A 14540-nucleotide genomic window follows, 5' to 3' on the forward strand; every position below is an offset into this window, starting at 1 on the left:
ATAATAATAATATTATTTTAATTGATGTAAAATATTATTAATAAAATTAATAAAATAATGAAGTAAAATAACAAAATATTGATAAAAAAAGAATTATAATGCTAATAAAATGCTAATAAAATATGTTTTAACACTTTAAAATATGTGTTTAAACCTTTAACGGTAAAGTTTAACAATAAAAAATAACGTATTTTGGGAATATTTTGGGTATATTGGTTATATTGTTTTCTGTTGATGAAAGGAGTAGAAATAATGCATTCTTTTTTCACAATAATTATTATAATCTGATTATTTATCACATTTTAAAAAGCTAAAGAATCTTTCCTGCTCATTTCTGAAGTTATATCCCTGCCCTTTGTGTGCCTTTATTGAACAGGACAATGTAGAGATCAGACAGATAAGCACAGGGTGGAGAAAGCACTGTAAAAAGTGATTCTCTATATTTAGTCAATATAATTGTGTCAAAAGATTACAAGCAATATTATTAATTAAATTTAACACATTTTAATTAATTCGAATTAACCATTCAAAATGAGTAGAACAACATGAAAAAACTAAGTAAAATTTACACAAAAAACAAACAAACAAACAAACAAAAACACTATGCTAAAGAATACTATGTTATGCATACCAGGCCAGTAGTTGGCGATCATGAAACACCCTTCAAAAACATTATATGCATGCACATGACGTCAACATTTTTACAAATTCATGTTTTTGTTGTTTACATAGATATAACACAGACATCATGTTCAAAAGGTTGTTTCTTAAGGCCCCCAAAACAGAGTTATTGAAGACACCTAAAGTTCACAAACAGAATCACTGAAGGAGAAAAGGGTAAATTATTGGTTACCATTATAGTGGTCAGTATTTGCTTTAGTTGGGCTCTTGACCCTCGATGTTTTAATATTACATTTTGTATTGCTGTTGTAACTCAGTTATAACAACTAGACAAGCTATGAGAAAAAATGATCAGGTGGTGTTGGTTATGCTTTTACATAATTTTTGTTTTATCCCAATATCTGAGCTCATTTAGAGCCAGATCTCTGAGTTAAATTAACATTCATTATAGCAGCAATGTGATTCAACAATAAAATACCTGGAATTTTCAGTATAGTCTAGAGTTTAAGAATTCTGACTAAAACAAAGGGAGGAACAACAATCATCACAACACACAGTGACATCAAGAACCAGCGTATGAATCTCAAAAACGGTGACAAACAGCATATTCAGATAAACAGATGAACTGTAAGCATCACAAAACAAGCTACTAAAGAATTGTTGCTCATAATTTATTCATGCCGCAAAGCATGATGGGAGCCATAAATGAGTTTTGATTGGTGGCACCCAGAATGCAGTCCAACATGCTTTTTGATGGTCACCATTGTTGAGGTTCTCAGGCTGATTCTTGATGTCCGTGTGCCTAAATGAAAGATTATTTTCCTTTTTAACAAAGTTTTGATCAGAAGTGCCTCTAAGAATTTCTCTGATTATGCTGACAATACCAGAACTCATATTGTACAACCACAGGATGCCTGCTATTGCTGAGAAACACACCCAACTCAGAAACCCAGATCAAAAAAAAATAATAAAAACAAATAACACCACATTATCTCATTTCCTACCTGCCTTACTGCTACATCACAACTACAGCAACAACAACAAAAAAATGTTTAAAATTTTAAGGGTCAAGAGCCCAACTAAAGCAAACACTGACCACCATCATGGTAACCAAAATTTAGATTTTTCTCCTTCAGTGATTCTATTCGTGAACTTTAGGTGTCTTCAATAACTCTGTTTTGGGGGCCTTAAGAAACAACCTTTTGAACATGATGCCTGTCTCGTATCTATGTAAGCAACAAAAACATGTATTTGTAAAAATGTTGACATCATGTGCATGCATATAATGTTTTCGAAGGGTGTTTCATGATCGCCAACTACTGGCCTGGTATGCATAACATAGTATTGTTTAGCATAGTGTTTTTGTTTGTTTGTTTGTTTGTTTTTTGTCCAATTAAATCAATATTTTTGTGTAAATTTTACTTAATTTCTTCATGTTATTCTACTCATTTTGAATGGTTAATTCTAATTAGTTAAAATGTGTTAAATTTAATTAATAATATTGCTTGTAATCTTTTGACACAATTTTATTGAGTAAATATAGAGAATCACTTTTTACTTTTCCTAGGGGAACGGGATCAGCACTATATACTGTATATATCAGAGACCATCAGCTCCAACCTTCTTGTTCATTTTGAGTTATAGTCATTCAGACAGCTTTGAATGCATTATCTTTACTGATTTACCTAAATTACTTTATAATACAGTATGTGTATCCCGGGTCAAAGTAAGGCATAATTGATAACCACAGTGCAGGGAAATAAATAGCCAGATTCTTAGTTGTCCAAGAATATTTTATTTCAATAAAATAAAATTGAAAGTTACATTATGCTCATACAAATGTAATAGAAATTTGTTGCTGTAAATCTTACCCAATGAAATAATGTATTGAAGACGACGATCCACCAATTAGCTGATCCGGAGATGATAGGTAGCTCCACCCTAGAGAAAAAAGTTAGTCAGAGAGAAGGCCGAATGGGTTGAAATATAGAAAGAGATGTTTTTCAGAAAGGATATAAGAGAAAAATTAACCAAAATAGAACCTAAATCTTAACTAATTTGGAATTTAATAGTTAACAATACCTGCTGGTTGAGTGAGTTTTGTACTTTTAGTGTCAAGAAATACTACAAGATTTGACGAGTCGACTTAATTTTCAACTGCATCACAAATGGATAGCATCACATCAGCTGTCTTGTTTTGCAAAGGGATCAATGAGTTTTATTGAAGCAATGTATCATATGAACCATGAGATAAATTTATTTATATTTATAATATATTTTGTCTGGTATTTCAATTATGTCTGTGATGTAAGATACTGATTTTGTGATGAAAATGTTTAAATAAGTGTTTAGTGAATAATGTTGGATGTAAATTCATCTAAAGTTTGTGATAATTGTTGCAAATGTATCATATTATTTGACTGGTTATGTGCAAGCTGATTTTTTTTTTTTTTTTTTTTTGATGTTGTTGAAGTGGATTTTGTTCGGGAAACGGTCGCAGACGTTGGACGGCTTATTCGAGAAAGGACATTGATGGCGAACTTCCAATAGAAGCGAACTGGATTTCTTGAAATTTTGCATTGGACTACTGGATGAATACATTATTATTATTATTATTATTTTTTTTTTTGAGAGTTCTTTTCACGCATCATAAGACACAATAGAGCAAACTGAGCCTTTAAACACTTGCATATTTGATGGACTGAGTGTTCATACTACACAAAACGATATTGATATGTTTCACAGTACAGACTGAGAACTGGTTCATAACAATATTTTATGTGAACATTGAATATTGTATTCTGTTATGTAAGTGTGTTTTGAATTGCGGTTTAATTGTTATTTTGTTGATTCTTTTCCTAATTGTGAGTTGGATACCTACCTGAGTATTCCAGTGTATATTAGAGTGGCAAGACTCAGAACTGTTAACATAACCTGTGGGGAAAAAAAAAATAACAAATAGCCTTCAAGATAACACTTGAAATAGTGTTTCTTTCCCACTATTAATAGATGGGTCAAAGAGACCTCAAGAAGGGAGATTTCAGTTATTTGACTGTGACCAATTTTCTTTTGCATTTCCATTGGATTGTAAATTATTTCCTTTAAAGTGTCTGCTTTGATTTTTAATATCTGAATTTTGCAATTGTTTCCCTCTCATTTCAATTTGTTGTTTCAGTCTAAAATGTTTCCAAAGCTTCAGTTTCAATAAAATTACATTAGCTATTTTCATATATTTGTTTTCACAAACGAATGCATACATAAAAAAGTTTAAATATTTTAACTCAAGAGTGCATGTGCAAGAGTGTTTCTGCCTCCTGCAATACCTACATTTTCTGATGGCCCTGTAATTTAGTAAATTCACTAAGGAAGTGTTACTTACCTGTCTTTGTGAACAGGTGTTACATATGTCATAAAAATGTTCAATCTAATTTTATCTGATTTAAGGTCCTCGGCAATCCAGTTACCTGTGGTGGACTAGCAATAGCCAAAAAAAAAAAAGAAATGCCAAAAATCTTGTAAATTTCCTACCATATATATTTTTGGTAAAATACATTAAAAATTAAATTAAAAATTAAAAAACAATATTAAATTAAAATAAAAATTAAATTAAAAATTAAATTAAAAATTAAAATTAAATTAAATTTATGCATTTAGCAGACGCTTCTATCCAAAGCGACTTACAGTGCATTCAGACTATCAATTTTTACCTACCATGTGTTCCCGGGGAATTGAACCCCCAACCTTGCGCTTGGTAACGCAATGCTCTACCACTTGAGCTACAGGAGCACTTCAGGATCCATGAAGATATTTTGTAAATTTCCTACTGTAAATATATCAAAACTTAATTTTGATTAGTAATTGTTAAGAAAGCATAGTTAAGAATTCATTTGGATAACTTCAAAGGCGATTTTCTCAGTATTTAGATTTTTTGCACCCTGAGATTCTAGCTTTTCAAATAGTAGTATCTCTGCCAAATATTATCCAATCCTAATACATCTTATTTATTCAGCTTTCAGATGATGTATAAATCTCAATTTCGAAAAATTTACACTTAAGACAGTTTTTGTGGTCCAGGGTCACATATCACTTCCAAAATGTGTGTGATAGATTTTAGTGCGTCCATAGATGTGCAGTATTAAGATAACATTACAAAGTTACTTCTTGCAGTAATAAGAGAGAGTAAACATCAGTCACAGCAGAGCAACTCCAGAAAAATGAACACGCATTAATACCTAGGAGGGGTCCTCTGAGTTGAACGTAGTAATCGGATGAAGTCCAGTTTATGTTTGGACCATAAAGTGGACTTCATCCGATTACTACATTCAACTCAGAGGACTGTAAGAGACTGTTGTGTTTTTGTGTTCACGGAAACATGGCTTAGCATCAGCGTTCCGGACTGCACCATTCAGCTCGACCAGCTGACGTGCTATCAAGCAGACAGAGTTCTCGTCGCGGGAGGAAAAACCCGTGGTGGCAGGCTTTGTGTTTACATCAATGATGCATGGTGCCGCGATGCTGTTGTGATCTGCAAACACTGCTCACCCCTGGTGGAGTTCATGATTATTAAGTGCCGGCCGTTCTATCTGCCGAGGGAATATACTGCCATACTGCTCGTTTCAGTTTACATTCCCCCGAACAACAACAACAGCAACAGGAACGATGCACTAAGTGAACTGTACCAGCACATCAGTGAGCAGCAGACAGCACATCCTGATGCTTTTCTCATCATAGCTGGGGATTTCAACCATGCTGACTTAAAGAGTGTGTTTCCAAAAATACACCAACACATTCATTTTCCAACAAGAGGTTAAAACATTTTAGACTTTGTTTATACCACACAGAGAAGAGCTTACAAAGCCCTGCCCCTCCCCCACCTTGGTGCCTCAGACCACATCACTGTCATGCTAATGCCTGCGTACAGACCGCTCGTTAAAGTCACCAAACCAGTTCAGAAACAGATTCAAGTGTGGCCGGAAGGGTCCTCAGACGCTCTTCAAGACTGCTTTGATACAACTGACTGGAATATGTTTAAGCAGGCTGCCACTTACAATAACACCACTGACCTCCAGGAGTACTCAGAGACTGTCACTGCCTACATCAACAAGTGCATTGAGGATGTAACAGTCACAAAAACCATCACTGTCCGGGCCAACCAGAAGCCGTGGATGACAGGGGAGGTCTACAGACTCCTGGAGACGCGGAACGCTGCCTTCAGAGCTGGGGATGAGGTGGGCCTGAGAACAGCCAGGGCCAACCTATCCCGCGGCATCAGGGAGGCTAAGAGACAGTACTCCAGGAGGATAGCCCATCAATTCAGTGACAGCAGAGACACTCGGAGCCTGTGGCAGGGGATACAGACCATTACGGACTACAAGCCCCCACAGCGGACCTGTGACAGCAACATCTCTCTGCTGAACGAGCTGAACACCTTCTTCGCTCGCTTTGAGGCACAAAACAGCTCCACTGCACAGAAGACCAGGTGATGACGCTGACCCCGGACAGCGTGAGGAGATCCTTCAGCAGGATCAATGCATGCAAAGCTCCGGGACCTGACAACATTCCTGGGCGTGTACTGAGAGACTGTGCAGCAGAACTCTCTGATGTCGTCACTGACATTTTCAACATCTCACTTAGTCAGGCTGTTGTTCCCCACATGCTTCAAAGCTACCACCATCATTCCAGTCCCGAAGAAGCCATCTCCATCCTGCTTCAATGACTACCGTCCTGTTGCACTTACTCCCATCCTCATGAAGTGCTTCGAACGGCTAGAACCTCCCCCCCAGATCCCACATCCCCAGGTCCTTCCACCCCCCTTCCACGAACATACAATGACATGCACCAGTCACTTTGTGCAGCATTGGTCTGCTCACTACCTCATTCACCATGGAACTGACGTCATTCTACTACCTCATCAGTCAGTTTAAATAAAATAACTGCTCTTGAGCCCTTTTGTCACTTTAATCAGACTGAATAAGCTTTTCTTTATGCACTAAAAATCTTTTTATCTGCACTGTTTGTTCACTGGTTTGCACTCTATCTGCCATGTGCCTTGCGCTGCTTTTAATTAACTTTATTTATTTTATTTTTTTATTATTATAGGTCTTTTTTTTACATTCCCTTATTGTATAGTTATATCTTATATTTTATATTTGATCTAGATTTTTTAGGCTCTACTGTTAGTGTTATCTGTATGCACTGGGGGTCTGAGAGTAATGCAATTTCGATTCTCTGTAAGTATGTACTGTACATGTGGAAGAATTGACAATAAAGCAGACTTGACTTGACTTGACTTGAGGAGATTATGTTAAATATATTCAAATGAGATTTGCATGTGCTCTACAGCATTCTGTATTCTGATTGGTTACAATCATATTGGCCTGACTTGTAGCTAACAGTATTTTCATATTAATTACTAAAGTGTCAATTTATTACAAAAATAAAGCCTTTTTTTTTTTTTTTAAAGATTTATTTATGAGCTTTTTATGCCTTTATTGGAAAGGACAGTGTAGAGTAGACAGGAAAGTGTTTTTTTCAATAGTATGTTCCTGCACAACCGGAGGCTGCAGTTTCAGGACCGCAGATCTAGGACCGCAGTTCTAGGACCCTAGTTTTTCATGACAGCGCCGCCTACCGTACTGGATGATATAGCGATGGCTGCAGTTTCATGACCGCAGTTCTAGGACCCTGTTGGTTTAGTTTGTAGTCATGTTTGTATATAGCATCAATATATTAATCTCAGTAGTATTTATTTTTTAAATGTGATTTTTGGATTCAAAATGCATCAGAGGTTAATTACTAAGTGTGCTTTGAGTCACAATTTTAAATTTAAACATGAATTTACACAAAATATAAATGAAAACTGTATATCAATTTTAAAACAATTGTAAAAAATGGAGAACCTTAAAAGTCTTAGTCTCTTGAATTACACAGTATACTGATTAACCTCCTTAAGGTGAATTAGCTCATTATCAGGTAAGTTAAAGTTGGAATCAGCGTATGCAGTCACTAAATTACAGCTGATATTTTAAAGGTTGTTGAGAGGCAAGACAAGACACAAGAATGATTCAAGAATGTTTAATTTTATATTTATATATATATATATATATATATACACACATATACATACACATATACATACTACCGTTCAAAAGTTTGGGATCAGTAAGATTTGTAATGTTTTTTAAAGAAGTCTCTTCTGCTCATCAAGGCTGCATTTATTTGATCAAAAATGCAGAAAAAAAACCTGTAATCTCGCAAAATGTTATTAGAATATAAAATAATGGTTTCTATTTAAATATCCTTTAAAATATCATTTATTTCTGTGATGCAAAGCTGAATTTCCAGCATCATGACTCCAGTATAAAGTGTCACATGATCCTTCAGAAATCATTCTAATATGCTGATTTATTATTAGAATTATCAATGTTGGCAACAGCCAAATATTTTTTTGGAAGCTGTGATACTTTTTTCAGGATTCTTTGATAAATAAAAAGTTAAAAAGAAGAGCATTTATTTAAAAAAGAAATATTTTCTAACAATATACACTACTGTTCAAATGTTTGGTGTCGGTAAATTTCTATTTTCTTTTTTTGAAAGGAATTAAACCTTTTATTCAGCAAGGATGTGTTAAATTGTTAAGAAGTGATAGCAAAGATTTATATTGTTAGAAAAGATTCATATTTTGAATAAATGCTGTTCCTTTTAACTTTTTATTCATCAAAGAATCCTGAAAAAAGTATCGCAGCTTCCAAAAAAATGTTTGGCAGCACAACTGTTGATAATTCTAATAATAAATCATCATATTAGAATGATTTCTAAAGGATCATGTGACACTTTATACTAGAGTCATGATGCTGGAAATTCAGCTTTGCATCACAGAAATAAATTATATTTTAAAGGATATTTAAATAGAAACTATTATTTTATATTATAATAACATTTTGCAAGATTACCATTTTTTCTGTATTTTGGATCAAATAAATGCAGCCTTGATGAGCAGAAGAGACTTCTTTAAAAAAACATTACAAGTCTCACTGATCCCAAACTTTTGAACGGTAGTGTATATATATATATATATGTCATTTTTGCGACAACATCACAACAGCACCAAAGCGAACCCCTTTTCCATCAGTTGCTGCATGGATAGAATGGCTGTAGGCTTCAACTCTAGAGAAAGAGAGAACGAGAGACAGAGAGAGAGAGAGATAAATAAGAAACATTTGTTTCAACTGAAATATATATATATATATATATATATATATATATATATATATATATATATATATATATATATATATATATATATATAATATATATGATTTAACACTTATGCACTGTTGGAGTTTTAGAGAGAGAGCCAAAAAGAATATTCATGTTTATGACATCTAATTACAAACTTCAAATGTGTAAGTACATAAGAGCAATACCCACCAATTGAATGATCTCCCTTCTTTCCTCAATTGTTTGTCAATCTTTCTATTAAATTCTTCCACTTCACTGAAATAGTTATCAGATAACAATCCCTTTTGTGTGATAACAGAAATATCAGTAGCAAAATGGTACACTAGGCATTGTGTGCAAAAATAATTCATATTGTACTCTGACCTGAAATGATAATCTGGACCAGAAAGGAAGACTTGTTAGAATATTTTGAGATCATGAAAATATCCCTAGTGCCCTTTTTTAAATCATCTGTCCTACAATGAGCATATCCAAATCCATAAAATCACTTCATATTGGCCATGCAGAACATGAGAGAAACTAACACATGATAACAATGGACTGTATGTGGAGTAGGCCTGCAGATTAGGCCAAATTGTAACAAACTATTAAAACTGCCAAACGCCTCATTCATCATTGCAAAACAATGCCAAAACAACAGGCTAACACATAGTGCAAATAGGCAGTCAGTGCAGTTTGATTATGAAAGATATTTTATACTTAAATATGGTAAAACAACGAGTATTAAGCCAGTATTCACACTAATACATTAAGCTGCAGGTAAATCTTACAACCCTTACATCAACCATGCTCTTGTCATCTGATAAGTTTAATTAATGTGCTGGCTAGATTCACTTATAATACTTCATCATTAAAACTCAACAAGGATTTATGAAATCATGGCCATGAATTCACGTCGTAGTAATTAATAAAACTATCTCACGAATTCTTAATTTGGTGGGAAATAATTATTAATTCATAGTTAGCAGTTCTCACTATGTAAACTTCGCACCTTTTAAACGTTACAAAATAAAACTTAATTAAATATCGGTACTCACCGTCTGATTGCTGTCCACGTCGTCCATCTTTAATTAGTGTTGATCCAGTACAATAGGTGGCGCTGTCACAAAAAAACTAGGGTCCTAGAACTGCGGTCCTGAAACTGCAGCCTCCGGTTGTGCAGGAATACCCTTCTCGTTTTTTTGGTGAAGAGAGAGGGGAGCAGGATCGGTAAAGGACCACGAGCCGGGACTCGAACCCGGGTCGCCATCAGCGCAGTTGCGCTGTATATGTCGGCGCACTAACCGCAAGGCTATTGGCGCCGACCACAAAAATAAAGCCTTTGATGAGATTTTTTTGATAATGCCTCTTAGGTTATCATCCCATTTCAGTGATGCAGAGACAGAGATCCTGATAAACTTAAAGCTATACTATGTCCTGACTTTTGATGGTTAATAGCAGAACAACATTTGTTTTTAATACATTCAGCCTAAGATTATAGTTATCCAATCAATGTAGACATGTCAATTATATTAGTCCAATTCATTATTTCATTTGAAGTCACCATAATAGCGATCAGTGTTTGATTTAGTTGGACTCTTGACCCATGATGTTTTTCTCTGGCTGCTATAAGTAAGAGTAATTTTTGTGGTAATACAAACATCTGGTTTATTTATTTCATCCAGTGTCTAATTTTTGATTATGGGTGAAGTGTCGTTAATGTTATTTAGTGTTGATTCACTGTTGGTCTGTTATAGCACTTGAATGTGCCAGACTTGAAATCTTAACTTCAAAAGTGGGAGCTAAGAAATTTCCGACAGCTTGTAAAGGCAGCATAAACCCCGAAAGATGCAAAAAAGCTCAACATTTACCAGTTTCCTCCTACAGTTAAAAACAATGGAAGCTAATGTTGTCTTTTATGATTTGCAAAATCCCAGAAGTGTAGTTCAGTGCTTCATGACCCTTTGATGACTGGTTGAAAATGGTCTGGGTCTGCTGTCATCCGGCTGTTCTGCATACAAAGCAGATTCCTGACTTCATATTCTTCTATTTTACAAAAAAAAAAAAAAAGTGCTATAAAACTGGGCCGGAAGGACAGCCTTGGCAGACCTACCTGACCCTCCGTTGTGTTATCATACTAATCATGACATGAAGACAATTCACAACCAGTTTATTGAGTAGGGAGGGTTCATTTGGGTTGCTTTTTGGATTATGAGATGTGTGGTATGATTTTGTAGCTCACATTTTCTTGCTGAGCATTTCCTGAGAAAACTTTCTTTGTACTGTTGGTGTGCCACAGGGAACAGGGATGGGATACACTGGTGTATGAAATAATGAAGCCTTTAAAGTTTAACTTTAAAGTATATTTAAAATAACTAAATCAAAATGGTTATAGTGACCCCTGGTGGCAATTGCAAAAAGTCATGAAAACCTGGTAACACTTTATTTTGTTGGCTTTTGAACATTCTGTTGAAATCCTGAGTGTTAAATTAACACTGCTCGGAGCAAACATGGTCCCACTTCTACAAGAGTGTTAAAGTAACACTGAAGCAGTGTTAAAGTCAATGAGATAATTATGTGATTAATTAAGTGCTGATTGTGCATCAGTGATGAACAGCTGCTGTTAATAAGCAGAATCACTGAAGAAGAGAGAAACAAAAGAATTATAACTGACTTCAGCCACAGCCTTAGATGAAATCAACTGAAATAAAAGACATTAAATCTCTCAATATCTCAGCAGAAGATGATTTATCATGTTTACAAACAGCAACACCAGTTCCATGCATTACTAACCAGTTCTTTATTGAGAATTAAGGTTTAGATATTGTTGTTGTTGTTGTTTTTTGTGTATTTGTTTGTTTGTTAAATATAACCCAGCGCTGGGTTAAAAAGGGACCAACCCAACAGTTGGGTTGTTTTGACCCAGCAGTTGGCAGAGGTATAAAGTCCAGGGGTCAGAAAGTAAAAGTCCTGCCATATCTTTATTCCACCCATGAACTCAGCAAGCTGTTTTAACCAGAGGAGAACCAAGTCATTCCTTTCAAGTCACAAACAAGTCTCAAATTAAATCCCAAGTCCTCAAAGAGTTAAAGTTAATGAGATAATTAAGTGATCAATTAAATGATGATTGAGCATTAGTGATGAACATCTGCTGTTAACAATAACATCATTGATGAAAAGTGAAACACAAGAACTACAACTGACTTCAGCCACAGCCTTAGATGAAATCAACTGATTTTTTTTTATATTTTTTTTTTAAACACACACAAGATGCCACCATAACTGTGGTCAAGGTTTGCTTTAATTATTCTCTTGACCCTTTTAATAATTCAAAGTAGTTTGTTTCTAAGCGATAGCAGTATTGTTTAACAGCAAATATTTGTACATTGCTTAATCAAAAGCTTGAAGAAGCAGAGTAACTTGTGATTTCTGCTAATAACTCATGTCATGATAAGTGAACATCATAAAGTGGTCTCTCTCTTTGGTTTATTAACTGACATTCAGGTACTGTAGAACAGCAAAAAGAAAAAAAAAAAGCCTATTAAACAAATGCCACCTTAATGTGTCAATATTGAACAAAAAGAAAAAAAAGCTATCAGCTCAGGCTTTTAGACATGAACACTTATCATACGATCCTCAACAGTGGTGACAATAATTATTCATACTGCAGTGCATGATGGGAGTTTTTACTATGGTGTTACCCAGCATCATGAAGCATTTTGTTGATTGTCACCATTGTTGAGATTCGTATACTGGTTCTTTATGTCTGAGTGTGTCTACATAACAAAATAGTTAATTCATTCACTATCTATTAGAACAACACACTTTGCTGTAGTTTTACAGAGTTCTTAACACAAAGCCCAAACAAATAAATGGAAAAAAGTCTTTTTGAGCGTAATTAGGCCAGCTCATGTGGATTCTTTCATCATGTATAAACAGCTAATGGCTCATTATTGTACAACACCACATAAGTGATGGGATTTATGGCTCTTTGAGGGGATTCAGATCCGTTCCTTTCAAAGAGCCCGGCTCTTTTTAAATATTTAGTCAGTTTTAAGAAGCCAGCTTGGGGGCATCTCAGTTTAACCTGGAAATAATCACTGGGAAGAGTGATGAGGTGAGATTTGTAGTCAAATAATTAAAACTCAGATATCACACACCAATATCTGAGTTTGAATTATTCTGAAATATTGATCATTACCTCATTTGTCATGTGTGGACTATATTCCATAGGGTTGCACAAATCCCTCTGCTTAGACAGTGACATCACTATTTTGGATTTACCTTTAGTACAAAGTGTGTGTGTGTGTGTGTGTGTGTGTGTGTGTGTGTGTGTGTGTGTGTGTGTGTGTGTGTGTGTGTGTGTGTGTAAAGCTAAGTTGACTTATGTTATTCATACAATCCCTACTCACAAATAAACATCAAAAACAAAGCCGGCTGCAATGAATTTCTGTGCAAAACAGCTTTTTACTACAAACACTTCCACACAAGAACATTGTTATCACACAAGAACATTTTGATAGAAAACAAAAAATAAAGTAGATAAAATTAGAATAAATAAAATGGAAATGTCTACATACTATTACTACTGTAAACTTTGCAAATAGGATATCAGCCCCTTCAAGTCAATGAACAATAACAAAGTGGGCTGCAATGAATGTCTGTGCAAAACAGCTTTTAGTGAAACATTTCTATACAAGAACTGTATCACAAAAGAACATTTTTAATGTTCATTTTTAATGCGTGCACAACTAATAACTAATATCATCATGCTATAAAGGGTTGGCCTGCGCTGGGTGCGCCCCTCCCCCTATAACTGTTGTGTCTCGTGGAGGAGCTCATTTGTGTGCATCTGTGAGAAACACGCATAGGAAAAAAGAACGACAGAAAGAACGACTCCCTTCCAGCCGCGACTCGGCTCCCATCATTCATGTTTATGAGCCGTTCAAAAGAATCGGTTCGTTCGCGAACGTCACAACTCTACACCACATGAATTTCTACAGAGAGAGATCTAACACAGTGGGTCAAGGGTCCAACTAAAGCAAACACTGATCTCCATGATGGTTGCATAATTTTAACCAATAAAACATAAACATCTGATCTTCTGTAATTCTCAATAACAGCAGGTGTTCATCACTAATGCACAATCATCATTTAATAAGTCACTTAATTATCTCATTAACTTTTAACTCTTTGGGGACTAGATTTGACTTGAGACGCATTTGTGACTTGAAAGGAATGACTTGGTTCCTCCTCTGGTGAAATCAGCTGCTTAGCTCATGGGTGGAGCAAAAATATGTCAGGACTTTTACTCTTTGGCCCCTGGACTACCCACCTCTGGTCAAAATAACCCAACCGCTGGGTTTGTCCCTTTTTAACCCAGCGCTGGGTTATATTTAACCCAGCATTTTTTAGAGTGTAGGGTAAAATTTTACAATAAGGTTTCATTTGTTGACACTGATGTATTAACTAACATTAACTATGAGCAATACATTTGATACAGTATTTACTAAACTTTGTTAGTTAATAAAAATACAGCTGTTCGTTGTTTGTTCTTGTAAGTTCACTTCACAGTGCATTAACTAATGTTATCAAATACAACTTTTGACTTTAACTTAAGAACAGCTACTGCGACTAACCGTGTTAAGAGATGTTTGTATTCTTGAAAAATAATTGTAATTTGTTTTTGATTATTAATA

General features: G+C 34.9%; 1 long non-coding RNA gene across 1 annotated transcript; it reads right to left on the reverse strand.

Annotated features, from left to right (window-relative positions):
- Positions 1–8688: 8688 nt before the first annotated feature.
- LOC122135979 lies at positions 8689–9950 on the reverse strand. Its single transcript, XR_006153831.1, has 3 exons — positions 9900–9950; positions 9052–9117; positions 8689–8787 (listed from the first exon to the last, which is right to left on the reverse strand). It is a non-coding gene; the product is annotated as an uncharacterized LOC122135979 (long non-coding RNA).
- Positions 9951–14540: the final 4590 nt, after the last annotated feature.

This window comes from Cyprinus carpio, chromosome B1 (genome assembly GCF_018340385.1).
Source record: "Cyprinus carpio isolate SPL01 chromosome B1, ASM1834038v1, whole genome shotgun sequence".
NCBI lineage: Eukaryota > Metazoa > Chordata > Actinopteri > Cypriniformes > Cyprinidae > Cyprinus > Cyprinus carpio.